This window comes from Lissotriton helveticus, chromosome 9 (genome assembly GCF_964261635.1).
Source record: "Lissotriton helveticus chromosome 9, aLisHel1.1, whole genome shotgun sequence".
NCBI classification, from domain to species: domain Eukaryota; kingdom Metazoa; phylum Chordata; class Amphibia; order Caudata; family Salamandridae; genus Lissotriton; species Lissotriton helveticus.
The window spans coordinates 1,128,540,607-1,128,563,356 of NC_136070.1; the positions used below are offsets into that span (position 1 = coordinate 1,128,540,607).

The window sequence follows — 22,750 nt, forward strand, 5'->3', positions numbered from 1 at the left end:
GAATGACATGAATCAGTCGTCTGGCCGTAAGGCATGCATTATGGAAGTACGAGATCACCAAAATAAATGACAAAACCCAGATCAAGCTGGATGGTGTGAGTGGATCCTTGTTTGTCAAGATCCTCAATGACTACAAGTGCATGACGGAACTTCGGGTCATATAACTCGGGTCACCCCAGAGGTAGAGATACCTAATAACAACAAATTTATTAGCCTTGACTGGAAAGCCATAGGGAAACTCATACATATTTAAATGGAAACCTACACAGTACTTGCCAGTCTCTCTCTCGAATGAAGAGTTGAAGACTGGGTCTTAAAATGGATCCTTCAAGGCGTCTACCATCCATCATTAGTGAGAAATAGGGTGTTTTCCTTGCTTAAAGTAGCCCCACTTCAATGCTTTATTGTGCAGTTGAGTTGAGTCATCTAAAAGAACCCTGTGTGACTCATGAACCATGTTTCAGTGAAGCTCAGCTATTGATAATCATTTTGCCTAAATAACTCGTGGGTTCGTGTATTTTGTTAACAGCTGGTGTTATAGGGTTGTGTTAAGCCCAAATCGGGAGTGCAGCCTTGAGACTGAGGATTAGCCAATTCCGAGGAGGCAGCACATTGTGGTAGCCTACACTATGAAGTATCTGATAACCAACATTCTTCAAAGCACCTTTCCTCTCGTCTTCTTTGATAATGAAACCCCAAAACCATCCTCTAGCTGTGCATCTTTCAAATCTGATTCGTTGCTAACAGTCCTGATAAAGGAACACAGAATGCTTGTCCACGATGTTCGACTCCTTCTACCTACACCATCCATTTAAGTAATGTGGTGAATAGGTGTTGACGATGTAGAGTTATTTCCTGTGTGCACTTTGGCTGTCAAACCCTCCATTTCTTCCAGACCTACCTCCTATTGAACACTTTTCTTCTCCTGCCTACAAATTCCTCACCGCCTCCTCTACTTACCAATAGCCACTTCCTTCAAATCCCTACTTAAGCCATCTATTTTGCCATGTGCTCAATTGGAAAGTGCTACGGGTGTAGGTAGAGTCATGTTGCAAGTTTCACTTGAAAGCACATAGTGGGCAACTTATGATGAAGAAGCACATCTATAACAGGTGATACTCTAAGGGCGGAACAACAAGCTTATTAACTCCAATGCGGTCTTTCTTTGGAGGACCTTAAAGCCAAGGCAAAGAGAAAAAAACTGGCAGTCTGACTGCCTCACCTAAACAGGACCAAAAGGTTGAATGTGGTAGGAGATTTTCATTGATAGATGTAGTAGGAACTAAGACATATTTGGAGTTTCTGAGGATCTCCTCGGCATTTACCGGAGACTTGTAGTTTTTAGTACTTAAAAGTTACAGGTTATTCACATCAACAATGGAGCTTATGCTGTATTGATTATAATCCCCATTATTGTGACATGCATTTACTGACTCTGAACCTAAAATAAATATATGGAAAATGGACATGGGGAGCAGGTATGTTGGAGAGCAAAGCTGGGATTCCATTCTGGAATGTCTGGCGGAAATGGTGCTAGGAATTTCAACACTCAAGCAAGCAAAAAATAGATTTCCCTGCTAGAGTAACCCTCATACATAGAAAAAATTAATTATTTGGGACTTTTTATAGTAACTTGAAACGAATATGAGTAGGGCCTCCTCTCGCCTTATGGAAACATCAGCCTTTATCACTAGTCATGGAAAAGTTAACTGCTTCATTTACTTATGTGAAACTTCTAGTGATGCTAATGTGGTGTGGCGCCTTGCATCCTGATGGATAACTTTACATCTTCTGTGCTTAAAATGTGTGGCCAATAGTGGTCACCGGTAAAACTGCAATGAATAGTTTGGGGGAAATTTCCTTTATTCTGTTGCCTCCCAACTCGTAAAAAGCCCTTCTTTCTACTCTAGATTGGCATTAAGTCTTCTACTAAAGCCTTCAGGAAAAAAACAAAGGTTCACTTGCTCCCGGCATTAGATCTGTAAATGACCTCACCTTTGCATATTATATTGTTAGATTAGTCAGGTATAGCGCTGAGACAGCCAGGAGTCGTCGTGCGCTTTTAAATTAAAAAAAACATATTGCATAGTTATGAAAACTGACACACTGAACAATGACCTTTGGCTTAAGAATTCACAAGTATTAATACACAAATTTGTGTCTGACAGTTCCAGATTTCAGCCTGAAATTTTAGACAGTTACTTGAACATTCAAAATATTCTCATGTACATTGTTCTGCCCAGGCAAATTACTAACCGTGTATATATTTGAGAGCATTTTTATGGTTGTATACCCTCCAAATCAGGCTGAGGGAAGCCACCTGTCGACACAAACAACTATTTGTAGTCCAGTGAGGAATAAAGATAGGGACAAAGCTGTTAAGGAACCGGGCATTTTTTCTTGGAAAGCACATGCAGTTTATTACCTTGTCTTGTGTGTCTGAGACAGCAGTGTGCCAAAACTGTGTTTACAGTTCAAGTTCACTTATCCACAATCAAATATAATCGGAAGTGCTTCTGTCTAACAATGATATATCAGGTAGCAGTAACAAACAGGGTTTTCAAGTTATCTCATTTTCAAAACGGTTTCTGAAAAAAAGCTGAAACACTTACTATATACACACAAAGCAACTAACTGATAAAATAAAAAACAAACTAATCTACATTTTTTCCATCCATTGGGTGGTAGGATATTGGTTCTTATCAGGAGCTCTTTCTGATCACCTTTTAACTCATGTAAGAAATGTGCCTACTGCTAAAGGTTGCTGCCGGCCTCCGGGTTGTAGGCATTGAGAGCTGTGTACCACTAAATATGCAATAAAACAGTTTGAACTTCAAAAAAAAAAAAAGAAAGAAAAAGAAATGTGCCTAAAAAAATAAGAGTATAAATCTCACACATTGGAAACCCGTCAGTAGGAAATATTTACTGAAACACACAAACACACAGACAAACCCACAGAAGGGAACAACAATAAACCAGCACAGGATGGCTCAGTGATTTGAAGCACCGCTGGGTGACATGCAGGGGGTGAGGTTGAATCTTGGTAGGGACCATTTGACTTTTCTCATACGAGATAGTATGCTTAGAAATTTCAAATACTGTAATAATACAAAGCATATTCTATTGTATTGTGTTTTAATTATGGTGGTGACCCCAGAAAGGAAATTGGTTTGAGCTATCACTTTTAAACTCATAGTATACCATATCGGTAGACCTAAGAAAGAGAACTTTAGAGTTCCTCTTATAACTAATCAGAAATATGGATAGGAAAGGGGCTCAAACCAAGGCTGGAAGTTAACCACAAGTTTTCCGTGCTCTAAAACCTTTAAAAAGTTTTAGAAACACATGTTTGCTTGTGAAGGACACCAGTGTAGTAACCTCAGACAGGCAAGGCTGGGATTGAGGGAGTTAAGAAACAAAAGAAAAAAAATGGCATTGCCATTCTTCCACTAATTTTACCTTTTCCTGGGGCGCTCTCTTGATGAGGACACACATTACTGTATTTTTGACTCGTGTTTGGCATACGCCTAGATAATCGAAACTGGCAGAAATTTAACACTACATTACATTCTCTTGCCATCCGAAAATGAAGCTTAGCTCACTTTCGAGTTGACAAGGGAAGAAGCCAGACCAAGCAATTAACTCCCAAGTATCATCCATGGAAGTGGACTGCTGCTAGCTCAGCGCGTCCAATGGTGGTAAGACAATAACTAACATTTGTTTGGGTACCAAGGCATATAGTAGAGAAATCATGCAGATGGGCAAGGCCAGACATTTTACTGCCAACCATATCGCATATACCCCATGGCAGACCATATGAGACCGTCTCTGGTGCGTGTTTATTGCCCATGGGCAGACATAGCAGAATCAAGGGCCCGTGCTCCCCTTCAAGCTGCCATTGCTGCCGACATACACCTTTAAACAATGGGTGCACCATCAGAGAGTGGGACACTACTACGATCCATGCACCTTACAGCACAAAAAAACAACTTTATTTTAAGTCTGAGGTACTTGCATAAAAGGCCAGCGAGCAGAGGAAATGATGCTGACAAGACCGCACGAGAGACAGCAATATATAGAACAACAACGTTGTACCGCTCCACATATCAGTGTCTCTCTATCTCCTTTTCAGGGCAGGCGTACAGAGAGGTGGGTCAGCAAGAAGGAGAACAACACCCCTTTCACATAGGCACTTTGGGTTCCAAGGGTGGGGCGGGAAGTCAGCTCCAGGGCTCGGCAGAGTAAAAGGGATACCCAAGGCATTTCTCTTCCACCCACTACTACCAGCATCTCACCTTAAAATCCAATCATACTATCAACCCCGCAGACCATGGTGGCCCGATCCCACGTCCACAAGTCACCTCTTAGTCCCTTATTATGTGTTTCGGCAAATACAATCATCCCAGAAGACGATAAGCCATAGATGTAGGAACTGTACCTTCTGTGTAAGCACCTCGATCCACCCTAAGGCAATTTTCTTCCTCCTTCTACTACCACCACCACCTCCCATTTAATTTCAATCACACTATCAGCCCCCTAGAACCCAGTGGCCACATCCCACGCCCACAAGTCACCTCTTCATCCCTCCTTATGTGTTTCGGCGAGAACAATCCTCCCAGAAGACGATAAGACTTAAGATGCCGTGACTGTACCTTCAGCGTGAGCACCTCGACCCGACTTGAAATGTACCACAACTCCTCTATTCCGAGATGCTCATAATGCCAAGCTACCTTGTAATCCATCGCAGAGCGAGGACGGCGAAATGAAATGCCCTGATCATAACTAACATAGACAGATCTCTATTGAAGTCTTATTATCTCACACACGCGCCGTGCTTTCATTCCCAACAGTGAATAAATACTGCTTAGCCGTGGCAGGACCAGCAATCAATGACTGCCTGTGAGCCAACCGGTAGCACACAAAGCTCGAAGAAGAATTTAAACACATGAGGATGCCAAAACACAATGACTTCCCCTGAGAGTGAGCAACAAAAGAGTGCATGCATATGAGCAGTCTGTTCCCCTCATTCAGGTTGGGATTTTAAATCCCAGAAGGAGCTTTGCCTGTGGCATGAATGCAAATGTGTCCCACTAGGTTTATCAAGCTACCTACTGATCTGGACAGAAGTACTGCTGAACGACTTCCACCCACCCAAATCCCCTTTCATTAACCGGATATTAGAGTCTCCTTTTAAAATATTTGATTTGCTATGGATTTGTATTTGTAAATAGAGAGATCAATAACACTGATACATACCCACAGAAACACGCACACACACGTACCACCAAGCATGCAATAGATGAGAGCTAATGTGGAGCGTGTGATATTATAATGGCCAGCAATTTTTGTTCAAATGAAAAAAAACAACACAGGCATGATTTCTACAGAAATGATTTCAAAATCTAATTTAAGGGCATCACCTTTTAAACACCTGCCCACTAAAGAGGAAGGGTAGAGCATCTGCCACGGAGCAGAAAAAGGCAATCTCAATTTCTGTAATCGAAGAAAAATCATCTTCCTAGCTTAGACCTGGTCATTTTATTTGCATGTGTCTCATCTAGATGGACTCTGAGCCAGTGCTCTGATGCGGGATACGAAAGTAATTCAGGGCTCGTTTAATTAAATTATTATGAAACAGGCGAATAAAGAATAATTAGCAGTGCTCTAGCATCATCAAAGCGGTTGATAAATTATGGCAGGTTTTTTGGTTTTATGCTTTTTTATAACACTGATGTTGCCTGGAGGACATATCAAAGTGCTGGAGTGAAACTAATGATCAGAAGTAGTGGGAGCGAGAGATCCGCTGTGCCGGGTCTGGCGTGGAGGTAGAGCCTCCCTGGAGAGGCAGGGATGAGAAGGGTGAAGCAATCTTATCACCAACATGTAAAGCTTACTGAGATGGATATTAGACCCCCTGCACTTTCATGCCACCCTTCATAAAACTAAGGTGGTAAATTGAGTGGGAATCTGGACTCACACATTTTATACCCTCCCATCTGAAATGGTGGTCGGGCTTTGATATTCACCCACATTTTCATCCACTGGGTGTGCGCCACACTGGACGCGAGAAGGGACATTGCCATCAGCCATGGCTACTTCACTGGGTTGGGGTCACCGTCCTCTTGAATGAACAATAAATAGTATAAGGAAACAGGAAAGCGCACAGTGGACTCTCCCTGATCTAGAGTTGCTGCTTCACCCTCTGATCGACCAATAGGCATAATGTAGGTGTGGCCTGGATGAGCGCCAACTCTCTAAAAGCTGTCACTCATTCCCCCACATAGGAGTAGTAAGCGCTATACAAATAAATCTTAATATAATACAATACCGTGGGTACTCTCCCTAATGGGTGAGCGCACCGTCCCATGTTGTCTATGTTTGAAGTTCCTCTGAATCATGCCATGGGTTCATACATGTCCAGGAGCCTGAAAATGATCATGCAAGCCCCTCTGTTGCCAAGAAACCCAGTATTTTATCTGTACATTCTCCTGTTCTATCTTCTCAATTGACTCCCCTGCACACTCTATAGTATTCAATGAAGCACATCGAAAGAGGTCCAATATTCCCACTGCTTGCACATACATGTATCCTTTGCAGTGAGGTGCGATCACAACATATGTACTTGAAGAGATTGTGGACAATATATGCTATTAAAAACGGTAGTCTGGGGTGTCAACGACGCTTGTGCAAACGATGTTCAGCTGCTGTACAGTCCGAAAAGGCTCGAATTATGGTAATCGTGTCAAAGATGCTTATCGCCTCTGGGGCCGGAGGACCGGCCCATCTGTGGAAGCGATCCCCACAGAGCCCGCTCTTGCAGACGCCAGATAACAATTACAGATACCGCCTGCAGCAAGCAGACGGACCCACTTAGCAATGTGCGTCAGTTTATTATGTATGTACCGCAGGGGGGAGAGGGGTTCGGCGTGCAACTGCAGATAAACAGACAACACGATCGCCTGCCATTGGCTATGTTTGCCGGGATATCTTTCAGAGAATCAAAAAAGTGCGACATAACTCGGGAAAAAAATTGAATACTAAGAGGACAGCGGAATATCCGGGGCATGTGCCCCACCCTCTCTATCCCCGGAGACTACCACGTGAAGACAGTTTGTTGTACATATGGCGCGTGGCGTCACCGGTGAGCTCAGTGATGATGTCAATTGTGATGTCATCGGTGACGATCTTCGTTCCCCTGTCAAAACAGTGGCTCCAGAACCCAGTGACTTCAGTCGGTGAGTAATCAAAGAACTATGCGGACAGGGGCGTGGCTATTAGTAGCGCCCGAGGTGCCCCTCCCCCCCCCCGGCCCAGGGGAAGGAGGCATGTAACTTCCTTGCACAATGTCCCATGGAACCTGTGCCACGCCACTGCGTGTGGAAAAGGACTCTGTTCCAAAAGCGCTGCGATGTCATGCAAATTGGAGATAAGCGCTATGCAAATGGTGATACAATAACCGACAAGCAAAAAGACACGGCGCACAGAAGCATTTGCTTCTACAGACAGGGTATGCCCCTGGTAGTAGGAAAGCCGGACACTACACAAACACGATCACGGTGCATTAGGCGGTAATACCGCTGAAAGCAGAAGGCTGACACTGCAGCTGCTGGAATAATGATTCTGCCATTTATTCTGGCCAACACTAATCTGCTGTGGTGCGTGAAGGTCCAGCCTGGGCAGGGAGCAGGGGCAACAAAACAAAGGCTAAATGGATTAAAATATTTACATGGTCACAGGTCACGGCTGCGTCACATGCGCCCGCTAAAATTGTCTCCCATTACTGAGGTAAATCCAGTTTACCATGTGCAAACGGCTTATTTCCTTCGCTGCACAGAAAGCGAAAAAACACTGGAATTTCAACCAGTTGAGGAAAAAATAAACTCAGCTGACACTGGCGGACGCATACGATCAGTGCCGATGTGTAACTAAAATCCATTGGAATTGCCTTGCCAACAGTTCAATGTATGCTCAAAACCCATTACGCTAAATACATCTCGTAAAAACCAATGGCAACTGGTCAACTGGAACTTCCACCAGGAAGATGGGTTTTGCATGCCTGCTCTTGAGCAAACCTTATCTTTGCAGAACAGTACGCTGACCCCTCTATGTTAGGTTACTCACTAAGAATAGGTTTGCAGGAAAATAAAACGCACCGATTGGGATGTCCTGAATGTACACCCGTAGTCCGCAAGGAAAATGCACATTACTGTTTCCCCATAGTCAGCTGTGGTGTATACAAGCACGCGCCAAAGTCTGTCACTCAGAGCAACACAAGTCCAAGGAGGGTCAACATGTCAGCGAGCCCCCCTTCGTGTCACTCAAGAATGCCCGTCATGTCCGATCCACCCCCTGCTACTTTGTACTTTTTTACCAAGGCTTGTTTCCCCAGTGCCATTCACAGACCGAGGCTTTAGCTTAAGCCATTTCTTACCTCCTCTCGGCGATGAAGCGACTGCCAGCCCGAGGATTAAGCTCCCTGCCGCCGTCCGGGGTGTTAGCTCCTGTCGCTCAGCCCCCCAGCATAGGCACACTCCAAGATCACACACAAGGCTGCGGTGCACCCGGGCATTGTGCCCGTTCTGCCATGTCACACGCCCTCGGCTGTCCGTCTGAAGCGGGATGTCAGCTTCTGTCAAAAGCCCCTTCTCAGACCGGGACACATCAAGCAGGACCCGGGGGCTGGGGAGCAGAGCTGCCGTGAAAGCTGCAGCCTCCTGCCCGGAGTCTCCCTGCACACGGGCTTTACGAGCTCTCCCAGTGACGCTTCTCACAAACCCAGCTTGTTTCTCTTTCTCCCTCCTTGCCACATCCTCTCTCCTTCAGCCTGCTCCAGACCCCCGGCTTGGCTTTTTTACATGACCCCCAGAGGCAGCGAAAGTAAGCCCAATTTGTTCTCCGAGCGCGCGGCTTTAAAGGGACATAGCCAGCCCATTGAGGGTAATTGCCAGCTTGCTCCCGGAGCCAGAGTCGTTTGTGTTGCAGTGCTCGCCTTCTCTGCATGCTAATGAGGCCGTGACGTCAGACAGTCGCTCTCCCCGCGCCGGGACAGTAGGGGTTTGCCGTGGCCAGCCTGCGTGTTTCATTTCCATGCAAATCGGCGCCCCTTCGCTCGCAGATCAATAATCTCCCGGGGTTGTTTAGCGAAAAGCAAATCCCCCTTTTAAGCGGGGCGCATGTGGCTGTTGGAAATTGTTGGCAACGCAGCAACAATCAAAACAGATTGCCTTAAGGACGCTAATTATTCAAGAACTCGGATGCTTTTGGTAGTCGACCAAAAAGTTAGCATACTTTCCATCACGGGTTACTGCTTTTATATTAAACATGTGTTTCCTGTATTGCAGATGCAGCAGCACAGCTGGGTTACGCAAGCAAAATGGCTCCAGCCGTACAGAGGGGTTTAGTTGCTAGAAATTGAGCTAGGTTTGAAAGATTACCTGCAAAACATATCCCTTTCCTCATCGACCAAAAGGCTATAGACAGTTATAGTTAATGTATTTTATTTTGGGTATTTTTATAGCACATACAGAGTCCAGGGCGGATTCAGTGCTTAATTTGAGCTAGGGTCCAACCGGGACTCATTTTTTTTTGGAGACTGGAACTTATTTTTCATCATCAAAATTTGACTCTGAAAAAGAGAGAGAAAGGCAAAATAGGAAGAAAATAGATGGAAAGGAATTCAGGAAAACAGTTACAAAGGGATAAACTAGGCAGCCGTGGTATTCAGCAATCCCGACATTCCGTAGCGCCAGAGGCACGCTTTAGAGAAAACCTTTGGGCCCCAGCACTTATTCTTTTACAAATTAATGACTGCCGGCCGGACGCAAGAGGGAACTGAGAGCTGTGTGTTTTTCTGGAATTAAAACATTAGGACAGGAAGAGGAATAGCACAGCGTGATTGGGTCCCTTTACTAAATTAGGGTGGCCAACTTTCCCTTATCAGTTCGCTGAACACTCTGCACAGACAATTTGAATGCACGGAAATACTTTAGGACAGATTTACTAAGACTGTGCCGGTGCAAAGTCACACAAAGTGTTGCAAAGACATCGAAGAACGTTTACTCTCTAGACCCAAATTTATTTTGCATTGGAAAAGAGCTCTTTAAACCCACACACCCAATCTTATCGGCTATGTCCAAATCGTGGCAAAGAGCACACCGTTTATTAGGTTTAAACTCCCATATTCATGAAAAGGCACCCATATGGAATAATTCCGGTATTCGTATTAATAAGAAGGTATTATCATGGCCAGTATGGGAAGCAGCAGGTATTCAAACATTAGATCAAATTTTTTATAATAGTGACTTTAAAACTTTCACACAAATACAAGAAGAATTCGGCCTTCCATCGCATCAATCCCTACAATATAATCAGCTCAAGCAATGTTTGGAAAAACTATTAGGTTCACATTCACCGGTGCTGTCAAATTCACAGATAGTATCCTACCTAAATACTTGGGGTAAGCATAAAGGAGTGATATCTGGTTTATACAGAGTTTTTACATCACATCTTTTTTCTCAACCTCTAGACACTGCAATTTAAATGGCAGTCACGACTTTCAATTTCTTACACAACTGATGCATGGGAGATAATAATGGAGAATCTAGATAAAGGAACCCGTGAAGCTCGACTTAAATTTTGCCTATTTAAGATTCTTCATGATTGGCATTGGTCTCCTGCAAGATTAAAGAAAGCTGGTTTAATTTCCCATGCCAATTGCTGGAGATGTGATAACACTAACCGTGACTCAGCACACATTATATGTGATTGTCCGTTGATTCAACCTTTCTGGGCATATGTGGGAAAAATCTTATCTTCTACAATGCCTTTACACCTTCCTTTCACTCCTGCTGTTATTATTCTTCATGACCTTCAGTTATCTCCAAAACTCAACAAACCTCAATGTCGTCGTTTTCACACAGCAATGGCCACAGCAAAAATATGTATTTTACGCCATTGGAAATCTCCATCTCCTCCTTCGCAAGAAGAATGGTTGACAACTATGTTCCAAACAGCTTCTCATGAGAGAATAATTTATAATCTTCAAGATCAAACTGACGTATTTCTTCGTGTTTGGTCACCTTTCCTGAACCTGAATAGTGGCATGGATATTGATGATAACATTCCAGGAGTGGATACCAATACCCCTTGATCTGATATTTGACAATATACCCCTCTTTCTCTTTTCCTTCCCTCCTTTCACCCCTGATTTTCATGCTTTCCTATTATTATATTAACTTGTAGTTGTGTTGTATTATTATTTTATTATTCTATCTTTTCTAATTCTCTTTATTCATAATATATTTATTGACATCTCATTTCTCATTTCTCTTCATATAACTTCTATTGATACGCTTTGTTAGTTCTTATATCAACTATTTTTCTATATTCTATTCAATCAATTTTTCTTGATATATTGTACAATTTTCGACTTTCCAGATGAATTACTCCAAGGACTGAGGAGATTTGTTATGGTACTATTTTCTATATTTGTAGTTATATATAATGCTTAATTTATATACTCAATTTATATATCTATTGAGTTAACATATGATTCATTCTTTAAGACTTTTATAATTCTTATATATGTTGCTTGCATTATGCACAAGAGAATCACCTTCCGTCTCCTCACCCACGCACACAAAGCCCTACACAACCAAGGCCCAGGGTACCTCAACAGTCACCTCAACTTCTACGCTCCCAAACGCCAGCTCCGATCGACCGGCCACGCCCTCGCCGCCGTCCCCCGCATCCGAAGAGCCACCACAGGGGGACGGTCCTTCTCCTACCTCGCCGCCAAGACATGGAACTCCCTCCCGACCCACCTCCGCCTTACCCAGGACCACCTCGCCTTCAGGAAGCAACTCAAGACCTGGCTGTTCGAGCAGTAGCGGACCCCCCTCCCCTAGCGCCTTGAGACCCTCTGGGTGAGTAGTGCGCTATACAAATGCTCTGATTGATTGATTGATTATTTAAATATTTAACGTCTCTCACACCACATTAATTCAACTGTATACCTTGCTATTTATCTTTATAGTTGTGTTATTTATTGGTGCTTAGTAATTGTCATATATGCCTTTTTTTTCTCTTTTCTTTTCCATATATTTCGTATATTTATTCATATTCAAATTGTAAGTTATTATTAACTTTATTGTACTTATGATGTAATTTTCTCAAAATGTCAATAAAAAATTGTAACCCAAAAAAAATATATATATTTTGCATTGGAAAAGAGCTCTTTTCTCAGCACAAGTAGCACTTTGCATTGCTGCACATTGAAAGGGGCGTTACATGGGTGTGAAAAAGTTTCTGAAGCAAAGCTCACCAGACCGGGGTTTATGTAAAACGAATGATGCCTCCTTGAAGCAGGCACTAGTTTGGAGGCAAGTTTTGATTTCTCCAAAACATATCACAAATGTCATGTGTGCTGCATAGTACGGCACACACATAGGCCCAAATCTACCTACACTGAGCTAGGTTTGCGTTACTTTTGTAACATAAATCCTTCACAAAGCGTTGTGGGGGTATTTGCTTTCCATAGTAAACCAGGATTTGTGTGGGAACCTGCCCAAAGTATCGCAGACAGACAGAAATTTGCACCTAAACCTTATACCTCCTCAATGGAGAAATCTTTTAATTTTTCCATAATTGCCAAACATTTCACATGCGCTGCATTGTACAGTACATATAAAAAATGGGACGAGTATCAAAGTATGGATTTTGTATTGGAATGCTCCCTTTCCTGTACAAAACACATGCTTGACAGAATACACACTCACATGGGTGTGTGCATTGGTGCCTGGCAACCTAATGTGCACCAGCGATGGGGTCGATAAATACAGCACCATATCTTACTGGATGTGGCCATTTCTTTCACTCTCCATTTGACACAGGGTAGCACAGCATTTTGGTTTGCTGTGCTGCATTCCGTCACACTTTAGTACATTTTCCCCAAATGTGTGGAATGTATTATATGTGTGGTTTAGGATTTTGTACTGGAAGGGTGTGGTTACTGTACAAATCCTAAGAGAAACATCATGCACACACCCTCTCTGCACCATTGTGGGAAAGATGTGTGTGGCTCTAGACAGCTTGTTTGTTCAACAGCGCAGGGAATTACAGCAGCAGCAGGCCATTTTTAGATCTCATTGACCAGACAGTGCAAGAGAGTGCATGTGTTTTCCAGCTGTCTCCTTCGTGTATCCTCCACAATGCTCTGTGTTGCTGTCTCTCACCCAAGTGCTTCTCCCCCTTGATTCGTGCACCCTAGTGTGAGTCACCCCATGTTATTTTTCTTGCCTGTTTACTTCTCCCCAGCTCTAAGTTGCTCTCTCATGCCAGTGTGCTTCTCTTCCCCCCCATGGTCTACGTTGCTGTGTCTATCTATGTCGTGCTTCTTCCCTCGCTTGCATCCTCTGTGTTGGTGCCTGCTGCTCCCTAACATCTGTATTTCATGTTGCTTTAAAAAGTGCCTGCGCCCGGGTCCTGACGGCTACACAGCTCTTTTTTATAAAACATTCGCCCCTGAACTTTCTCCCCATCTAGTGTCCCTGTTTAATAAAATGGCTGAAGAGGGAAGGGCCTCAGGGACCATGTCTGAAGCTGTAATCTCAGTCATCCCTAAGCCGGGTAAGGACCCTCATTGCTGCACCTCTTATAGGCCAATTGCCTTGCTCAACCTAGACGCTAAACTCTATTCCTCCATTATTGCTAAAAGAATAAATGACCTATGCCCCTTTTAATTCACCCAGACCAGTCGGGCTTTATCAAAGGGCGTCAAACACATGACAACACCCGCAGAATCACTCACCTCATAGAGAAGGCCAATAGATGCCGAATTCCGGCGATCTTAGTAGGCCTAGATGCCGAGAAGGCCTTTGATAGGGTCGACTGGTCTTTCCTTTTTTGCACTCTTACGGCTTTTGGTTTTACCCCCAAACTCCTATACATGATACGAGCGAATTATCGTCTCCCCAACTCTAGGGTAGTCATTAATGGGGTTGGCTCTGACACTTTTCCGCACTCTAGAGGAACCCATCATGGATGCCCCATCTCCCCCTTACTTTTCGCCCTCAGTATTGAGCCCCTAGCGATGGCGATCCGAAATAACCCTGACATTAAGGGAATCCCATTCACTGGCGATCCCCACAAAATTTCACTCTTTGCGGATGTCGTGCTTTTGTCCCTTACGGAGCCCCAAAGCTCCTTACCAAGTTTACAAGCCGAACTCGGACGCTATGAGAGGGTTTCAGGATTTAAAATAAATTCTGGGAAATCCTTTATACTTAACCTCACTCTTGCGCCGGAAACGGTTGCTCATCTCCGAACTATCACTCCACTGGCTTGGGCCTCCTCGTCCATTCAGTACTTGGGGGTATCCCTGACACCGTCTTTACGAGGCCTATATGGAGCCAACTTCCCTCCTCTCCTCGCGCGCATTCAGGCAGAGCTTACGAAATGGAAGCCGCTCTTCCTCTCTTGGCTGTGTCGCATACATGCAGTAAAGATGACCCTTCTGCCCAAACTCCTTTATCTCTTTCAGCCTCTGCCTATTGAATTGGACCCCGATTTCTTTCGGAAAATCAAAGCCATGATTCTGCGCTTTATATGGCAGGGGGGACGGGCACGCTTTTCCTACTCTCTGCTCTGCCACTCCCACACGAAGAGGGGTGTGGGCCTTCCAGACATCCTCCTCTATTACAAGGCTGCGCAGTTGTGGGTCCTAGTCGAGTGGTCCCAGAAAGACTCGGAGAAACACTGACTGCATATGGACCGCATCGTGACAGGTCGGACCATATGGGACTTAGTTTGGCGCCCCGTAAAGACAGACCCCCAAATACTTACCTCAGCACACCTACCCGCACCACGCTCAAAGTCTGGGATACAGTTTCAGGGGATGACAGGTGGACTTCCTTCCCATCTCCCTTCACCCCGATCCACCACACTTCACTTTTTCCTCTGGCTCTTCCCGAGGGTCCCTTTGAGTCTTGGAAGAGGGGGGTTATCTTGCCTTGATTCATCTATTACAAGATGGTGAGCCCCTCTCCTTTGATGACTGTAATAGGGAGTTTGACTTAAAGGACGGGGAACGTTATCATCACGCACAACTGATGCACTGGGTCCTTAATCCCCAAGTTAGGGAGGCCGCCACTCGACCTCTTACAAAATTTGAAGCATTTCTCTCCAAGACATCCACTATGAAGGGTTGTCGGACTCGCACTCCGGACCCCCCCCCTACCTGATCCCGAAGCTGGACGCACGGCGCCTGCCACAGCCTCCGTCGGGTCTGCAAGCCTTCTAGTCGGCTGCGCGTGGAACCGGACGCGTTGCCGCCGCCGCGGACTTCAGAACCACAATACCCAGGAAACCCGTGCTTGGCGCATGCGCGATGCATGCGCAGGCTCGGCAGCATAAATGGCGGCCGCCAGTAAGACACAGCGTCGGATATTGCCGAACGCTAGAGGAGTCCAGCACCCTACGGGAGAAGCGCGAGGCCAGCGCTTGTCTCCCTTGCTTGTTATTGTTGACCTGTGTGACCTGCCCGGACCGAGTCCCATCCGTCCCCGTCTGTGAACCTAACGCCTTGTTTTGGACTCTCGCAGTGCCTGCCTGCTTGCTACCACGGAGAAGGAACCGTTAGGCGCTGGTCAAGAGATACCCTCCTGAGCACTTTCAGTCTCAGACTACACCAGTGCACTCCTCCCCTTTCAGATAAACTTCCTGGTCATCCTTAAAACATCTGTATGTGTATGGGAGTGACCAGACTTCATGAAGGAAACCGCTACCTAAAGGTTCATAGCGACCTATGGGTACATATTTCATACAATTTGAAAACATATATAAAGCAAAAGGTGACGTAACCGCGGGTTCTCCAACCCTGTTGCTGACATTTGGCCCTACCGCAGCAAGCGGAACTCGAGCGGCATTTTCGGCTGCTTCTTTGCACAGTGCCCTCCGTTGGTGAGCTGCCTGGACGGGGGCTCTTGCGGAGGACGGTTGGTCCCTACTGTTAGCTCGGCATTGTCGGCCGAGGAGGGGTTCCGCCAGGAGTTGCTGAGCGGTGAAGGGTATCGTTGACTCTAATTTACTTACTGTTACTTAATACCTGTGTGCTCTTACTTGGGTGTGTCATTAAACATCCTAACAGGTCTATGTTGTCTGGGTGTTGTGTTTGCGGCACGCATTGAGTAGGCAACCAGGGCGCTTGAGCGCTGGTGGGTTCTCCCTGTGGTGGTCCGTACCAACCGTAGGTCGATCCCAAAGGCAGCGAGGATCACAAGGGTGTTATTTCCTTTATTTATAATTTTCTGCTTACGAACACCCGCTCCCCGCGCCCCAGGTACATGAGTATGTGGGAGGACCTGATCCAGCGTCCCATCTCTGATGAGGAATGGACTTGCCTTTGGGCTGACATTAACCGATTCAACCACTCCATAGATCTCAGAGAGACGCATCTTAAGACCATGATGGATTGGTACCTCCACCCCTCCAAACTCCGACACATATTCCCCGCCACCTCGGATAGATGCTGGAGTGGGTGCGGGCTCCTGGGTGACTTTCGCCACATATGGCGGGGTTGCCCGTGTTTCCGGCCTTACTGGGATGAGATCCTGGCCCGCATAAAGGAAATGTTGGGCTATCCCATCCCTACTACTGTGGCGGGTGTCCTCTTGGGGTTACGTGATCCCTCTCTAGAACATCAGACCCGGGCTGACAGAACGATTATGTGGCTGTGTATCGGCGCGGCCAAGGTCACTTTAGCGGCTGCCTGGAAGAAGAAAGAGGCCCTGTCTATCTCTCTATGGCATGCTCGCCTTTGGAGACTCTTGAGCCTTGAGCGTATGGCCGATATCTTCAGAGACGATTACAAAAACTTCGAATTTAAATGGGGACCTCTGGTCGCTTTCCTCTCTCGAGGCCTCCCCTCCGCTGTCTGTCCCTCTACTATTAGGGCCCTGCATCTCTTGCAATTCTGATCACTGGGCTAGTGTTTGGCACTCTTGTATTTTTCCTTTTTATGTAGGAATACTGCCGTCACCACAGGTGCGTGGGGGGTGGGTTAGGGCGGGGGGAAGTTCTTTGTTCTTCTGGTTGTCATTTTACTGCTTGACCCACTTTGGGCCAGGCTTTGTTGAGCTAAATTTGTCTTTTTTAACAGCTTGTAGCACTCCAGACGTGTATTTTAGATAATGCAATATTGCAGATGCCTGTTAAATTGTATGAAGCCCGGTCATCAGCCTACCATGACACCTACTCTTCATATGTCTCAGCTTCATCATGGCTCTGGGAAATGCTCCGCTTATTTAGCAGCTGTACTCCTGATTGGCTAGCGATTTCCAAAGAGGGGCTCCCCCCCATGTTTTTTACTCAGACAATTATTTTGTGTACCATGCTCTTATTATGTTTTGTTGTTCCCCTGCGCGGGACCATGTGTTGTTGCCTGGAGTGCCTAAGAACTGTATGCTCCTAAAAACTCTAATAAAAATATCTTTGAAAAAAAAGGGCCTGTGTCATTTTGTAGGCAGGTGTATTCTGACACAGCCAGAAATGTTGTACATCTTTAGCCGTGTCACACAGTATTAGGGATGTTGGACAGCATTGCTAAAAATCATTGGCAAAGCCAATAAGTGCCAAAGGCAAGACCAATTGCCTCTGCCAATGCTTGTTAATAAATATGGCCCTGCACTGTTTTCTTCCCCCCCTGAGCAATGCATCAAAGGAACCTTGACTACTGCAGACACATTTTGCATGTACTGAAACATCAGAAGATGTTTGATGAGGAGCAGGTGAGACAATATGTCACGTTTTGCTGGTTTAATTACAGTCCCCATCCTATAAATCAAGCCCTTTTAAAGGATATCACTCGACTGGATATTGAGCTAATTGAGTGTGATTACTGCAACATACTGTAATTTAAAACATATAGTGCGAACTAGACCAGAGACATCGGGTATCAGAGCGCTTTACATGAGCACCAGTTTCGTTACAGATGGACACATTCATATTTTTTGTTAGGCACAGGGAGATTAAGTGATTTGCCCATAATCAAAGGATGTTGAGCGTCGTTGCCAAGACTCGAACCCGGTTCCCCAGCTTCAAAGTTGACTCCTCTAGGCGTAAGGCTACATTCTCTCCCAATTGAGTTCCCAATCCTTTACGACCCACTACAGTGAACCTTGACTGCTCACCATTGGCACATTTGGAGAGATATGTATACAATATTAATAACTCCCTCTTTCAAATGGAATTAATCAGTTTTAAGACCTGAAGCATCAATGGTAAACAGCAGATACAGCTCAGTAACCACCTACTGCTCCAGGACCTAAAGATAAGGTCTCACAATATACTTATTGCCTTTTCCCCATTATGTGCATTTATTGGGGGAGGGGTGCTTACAATCAGGCAAAATACAGGTAGTGAATACTAGTAAAAAACAACAACAGAAATTCTAACAGGGCGAACAATTATTTGGGTTAGGCAGACACCACTACTAGATATAGCATTCAATCCGAGCTTTACCTTTTTACCTAAGTATGCTGGAAATACACACTGAATTATGAATCTGGGTAGGGCCAACAATACACAGGCATTTCCCTGGGAAGGGAATCTATCTACCTTACTATCAGAATCTCTGTCTCTGCCACCACCGATTTGATCTGAGGGCTAATTGAAACCGTGACACCAGGAAACATCGTTTGTAATCCCGGCCTCCCCCTTTTGTAACCCTGGGCTTAGTTCGTGTAGTAACACTACGCGTAGCTACGCGACGTGCACTTTGCACTATGCGAGCTACGCGAACTGCATAGTGCACTGTGCAAAATGCTGTTCGCACTGATTGCACAGTGCCGGATGCGTGTCCGCACTGTGCAATAAGTGCAAACCACATCTTGCACAGTGCATGCGGTCGTTTTCTGCCGCTCGAGTAGATTTCTACTCGAACAGCAGTTTTCTCAACGTGGACTTATAGTTTCTTATAGCGAGCGGTTACGAGCATAGACGACCATTCGCAATGAGAAACCTGACCTCCCCACGTTGAGAATCTCGCATTGAGGTTTATTTTCCATGCTCTTGATCGGCAACTTGATGTTTCTGATCGGGAACGAGGAAAAAGTCTCGCCGGGATGTCATTTTGCTCACTTGCGGTCACCAACTTGACGTTGAGGACCACGAGCAAGCAAAAAATGACTCCTACGCTACGCGTGTTTGCACTGTGCTACGTGCAATTAGCGTAGTGCAAAGTAGCGCAAACTTCGCAAACTATGCGAGCGTAGCATAGTACTTCGCCCAGGAATACCCATTTTGCTAAACTCTGTGGTTTTGTGCAATCAACTTTCGAACTTATTTTTCAGTCCCCATTTTTTGTCCAAGATTGTGAGTATTCATAATCAATCTAAAAGCTGTAAGTTTGCACTAGAAAAAACATGAACTAGATGTTACCTTAGTAGTCTACCTATGTAGACAGTGCTCACTCACACATTATATTCACTAACATGTAATATGGCAGTAAAGCACCAGACTTTGGACCAAGCAGTACTGTATTAAAATTTTTGGTCACTTTACAAAACTGATCTTATGATTTGATCTTAGCAAATCATGTTCTCCCTGTGCCCCTACCCTCTGAAATAAAAATATAAGTGTGTAGGAAAGTGGGTTTCTTTTTCAGTAACCCCCACTTTTGCCAGAATTCTGATGCACTTTGATTGAGTGTGCCCTGGGTCCCTGCTCATCAGGTACCCAGGGTCAGTGTTCTTTTCCCTAAACCTGTACCATTGTTTCCACACTTGGCAGAACTCTGACCTACCTGTAAGTCCATCAAAGTGAACAAAATCAACCACTGGTGGGTTCCTGACTGGTGAACACCAGCCTGTCACGACGAGACAAGTTTCTGGACCACTGGGGTGGGAGCCTTTGCTCTCTGGGCCCAGAAACCAATCCTTTCCTGGGCAGAGGTGTTCACAACTCCCCCAGGTCATGAAGAGCCATCTGTGGCAGGGGAGCTTCAAATGCCTTGCCACCTTTGCAACATGACCCCTAGCCTCTCTTGCTATCAGGAGCAGGCCCCCTTTCTGTCTCACCCCCTTTTCGGTGGGAAGACAGGCAGAAAAAAATAGAACATCCCAGAAGGTGTTTCTGCCTCTGCCAACCCCATCCCTCAGGTGGGAGGGTGAGGTGAAGCCCACTCTTTAGTGCCTGCCATCTTGCAGATGTCAAGCACTTTCCAATAATGGTTAGAGACTGCGCCCACTCCCTCATATGGGGTGAGTACATCAAGGGTGCAGTCACCCTAATTTCAGAAGCCCATTGGCTACTGAGCTCAAGACCCCTAAAACACCCCTAAATACAGTATTTAGGGGCATCTCTGAACTCAGAAGTCAGTTCTTGACGACATAAGAGGATTGGAATCCCAAAGACACTGCAGAAGTGAAGACTCCAGGCCCAGGCCTACCGGCCTGCCTGCAGCTCCGAAGAAAATGACAGCTCCTAAAAGGATCAGTGACCTCCAGATTCGTTGAGGACTGATTCACCACTTCAAGAAAGACTTGAGACTCCAGAGGACAGCGACCCTGTCCACAGAAGAAGATCCAGCTCCTGCGGGACCAAGAAACCCTGTGCCAGGAATTACCTCTGCACCCGTTGCCCACGACCCGTGTCCCAAGGGTCCATCTGTTCTGAAGTGGTTCTGTGGCAGTTCTGACCTCCAAACCATCGAGAGGTGTCACCTTCAAGGTTCTATGTCGATGCCTGCAGCCTCATCACGAAACCCCCTCCACAGCAACCAGACCAGTGAGCAGATTTCCGACGTCAAAAGGCACCTCTGCAGTCTCCGGCCCTCTGTCCAGGTGACCCAAACCCGAAGTGTCCTGACATCAAGGGACATCTCTACTTACCTGCCCAGCTGCTGGTTCCTCCCAGAATACTTCCTGGACCGAGCCTGCAACCGAAATCCAAAGATGATAACACCACTTAAGATTGCATTGGGCTCCCAACACTGTCTAAGCACCCTGCACCCAGCCACCCCTGTGCCGCTGGTGGTGTAGTCTTGGTGCTAACTTGGGACCCCCTTTGCCTTTACCTTAACCCCAGGAGATTGCCTCCCAAGACCGAGTGGCCTGCCAGTGAGCAGCCCCCAACCAAGGTGCCCCATGACCAACATTGGCACCCTGCACGCTACACCTGTCCGCCCTAGTGCTGCTGGTGATGCACCTGGAGTGCTAACCTGAATCTAGGGGAACCTTGATTCTACCCCTCAAAACTCAGTTACCAAAACTGTTTACTTACCTGCAAACTTAAAACTTCGTTTTTCTCCATAGGATTGTATGATGGGGTTTTCTCTGAAAAATGTTCTGTTGATTCTGTTTTGTAATTCAACAAAGTAACTTAGTGTCTTCAAAAGAGTTAACCCACTTGCTAATGTCCTACAACACCCAAACTGCGATTAGTTTGTTTTGTGCAAAAGTAGAAAAGTAACTGACACGTAACTAAAAGTAATCTTAAGTAATTCCAAGTATTCTGAAGAGTTTACAACCCATTTTCTTGACTGCAAAGTTATTTGTATGCTCCTACAAAACCAATACACACTGTATCTTGAAAAGTATCATTGTATTAAACGTATTGTTTACCTGCTACTGAGTAAATCTTGGCTCTAGTATTAAAAATAACAAAGTAACAACTTTTAATACAAACAATTGGTGTGTCTTTGAGTGTGTGATATCATTTTTTGCCTGAGTCTGTACAATAAATGCTCAACACTACCCCTGATTATCCAGGCGGCTCAACCACACTAACACAAAAGAGCGTACAGTATTATCTACTTTAGCCTCTGCTATACCTCTGGGGATCCACTGTACTCTGTGCACACTATACCTTACTTTAGTATAGTATATACAGAGCCAGCTTCCTACAGTGTGCACCTTGAAGGAGGCTTAATGAAAGAAATGAACATGAAGGGCATACTCCTGGCATGGTTTTAAACCACACATTCGGAGTAATTTAGCTGCATATTGCCACATTATGTTAGGACATCTTAAAGTGACCAAGTGCATAAAGTTGCATTGTGCAAGATTCCTTCCATGCTGCGGCTCCTCCCTCCAGCCTTACAGAGCCACCTCTTTCACGGCTGAAATAGTGTACATGGACACACTGCCAGGCAGCTAGAGATGTCCTATCAAGCACCAGATGTGGGCAGCGAAAGATTTGCTGCCCCTCACCAGATGAGTGCGGGCAATGGGACAAACCACCCAAATGCACAACAAACCTTGAAAAATTGTATAGTTGGCTACTTTATGCTAAATATGTTGAGTAGCCTCTGAGAATTCTGTCAGACATGGAATAATTGGTCAACCATATTTGACCCTACTAAAAGCCCTCCATTATAAAGTCAGCCTAATTCTTACTTCCTGCTATAGTCAGGGGCACTGAGTGCTCACATGAGTTGTATACTAAGCTACAGCCAATGTCTGGTGCCCTCATGAAGAACTGCAGAGTGTGGGCTCCCCAGTGGTGCTGGGCTATAGACTGCATTTGGTGCATTGTTTGGGCTGAAACACATTGGTTATCTGCTATTAACATTGGGTATTTCAGAGGAAATGCTATGCATACTACGAGGTGTGCAATGAGAACCTATGAAATAGACTAACAGATCATCAATAATTTAGAATACTTATTAAGCAGTATAACAATTAGATCACAGAGGAATTGTTGAAGGATTTTGATTACTTTTAATATTCTCAAAAGGATGAATCACTTATTCGAC

General features: G+C 45.2%; 1 protein-coding gene across 2 annotated transcripts in view; it reads right to left on the reverse strand.

Annotated features, from left to right (window-relative positions):
* The window catches only part of PRICKLE2 (prickle planar cell polarity protein 2), a 257,614-nt gene extending 248,608 nt beyond the window's left edge, over window positions 1-9,006 (reverse strand). The window contains exon 1 of one of the 2 annotated variants that reach the window (XM_078661544.1): window positions 8,432-9,006. The gene's annotated coding sequence lies outside the window, so the exon portion shown is untranslated. The remainder of the gene's footprint in view (window positions 1-8,431) is intronic. The other variant, XM_078661545.1, reaches the window with a different exon arrangement.
* Between the last annotated feature and the right edge of the window lie 13,744 nt (window positions 9,007-22,750).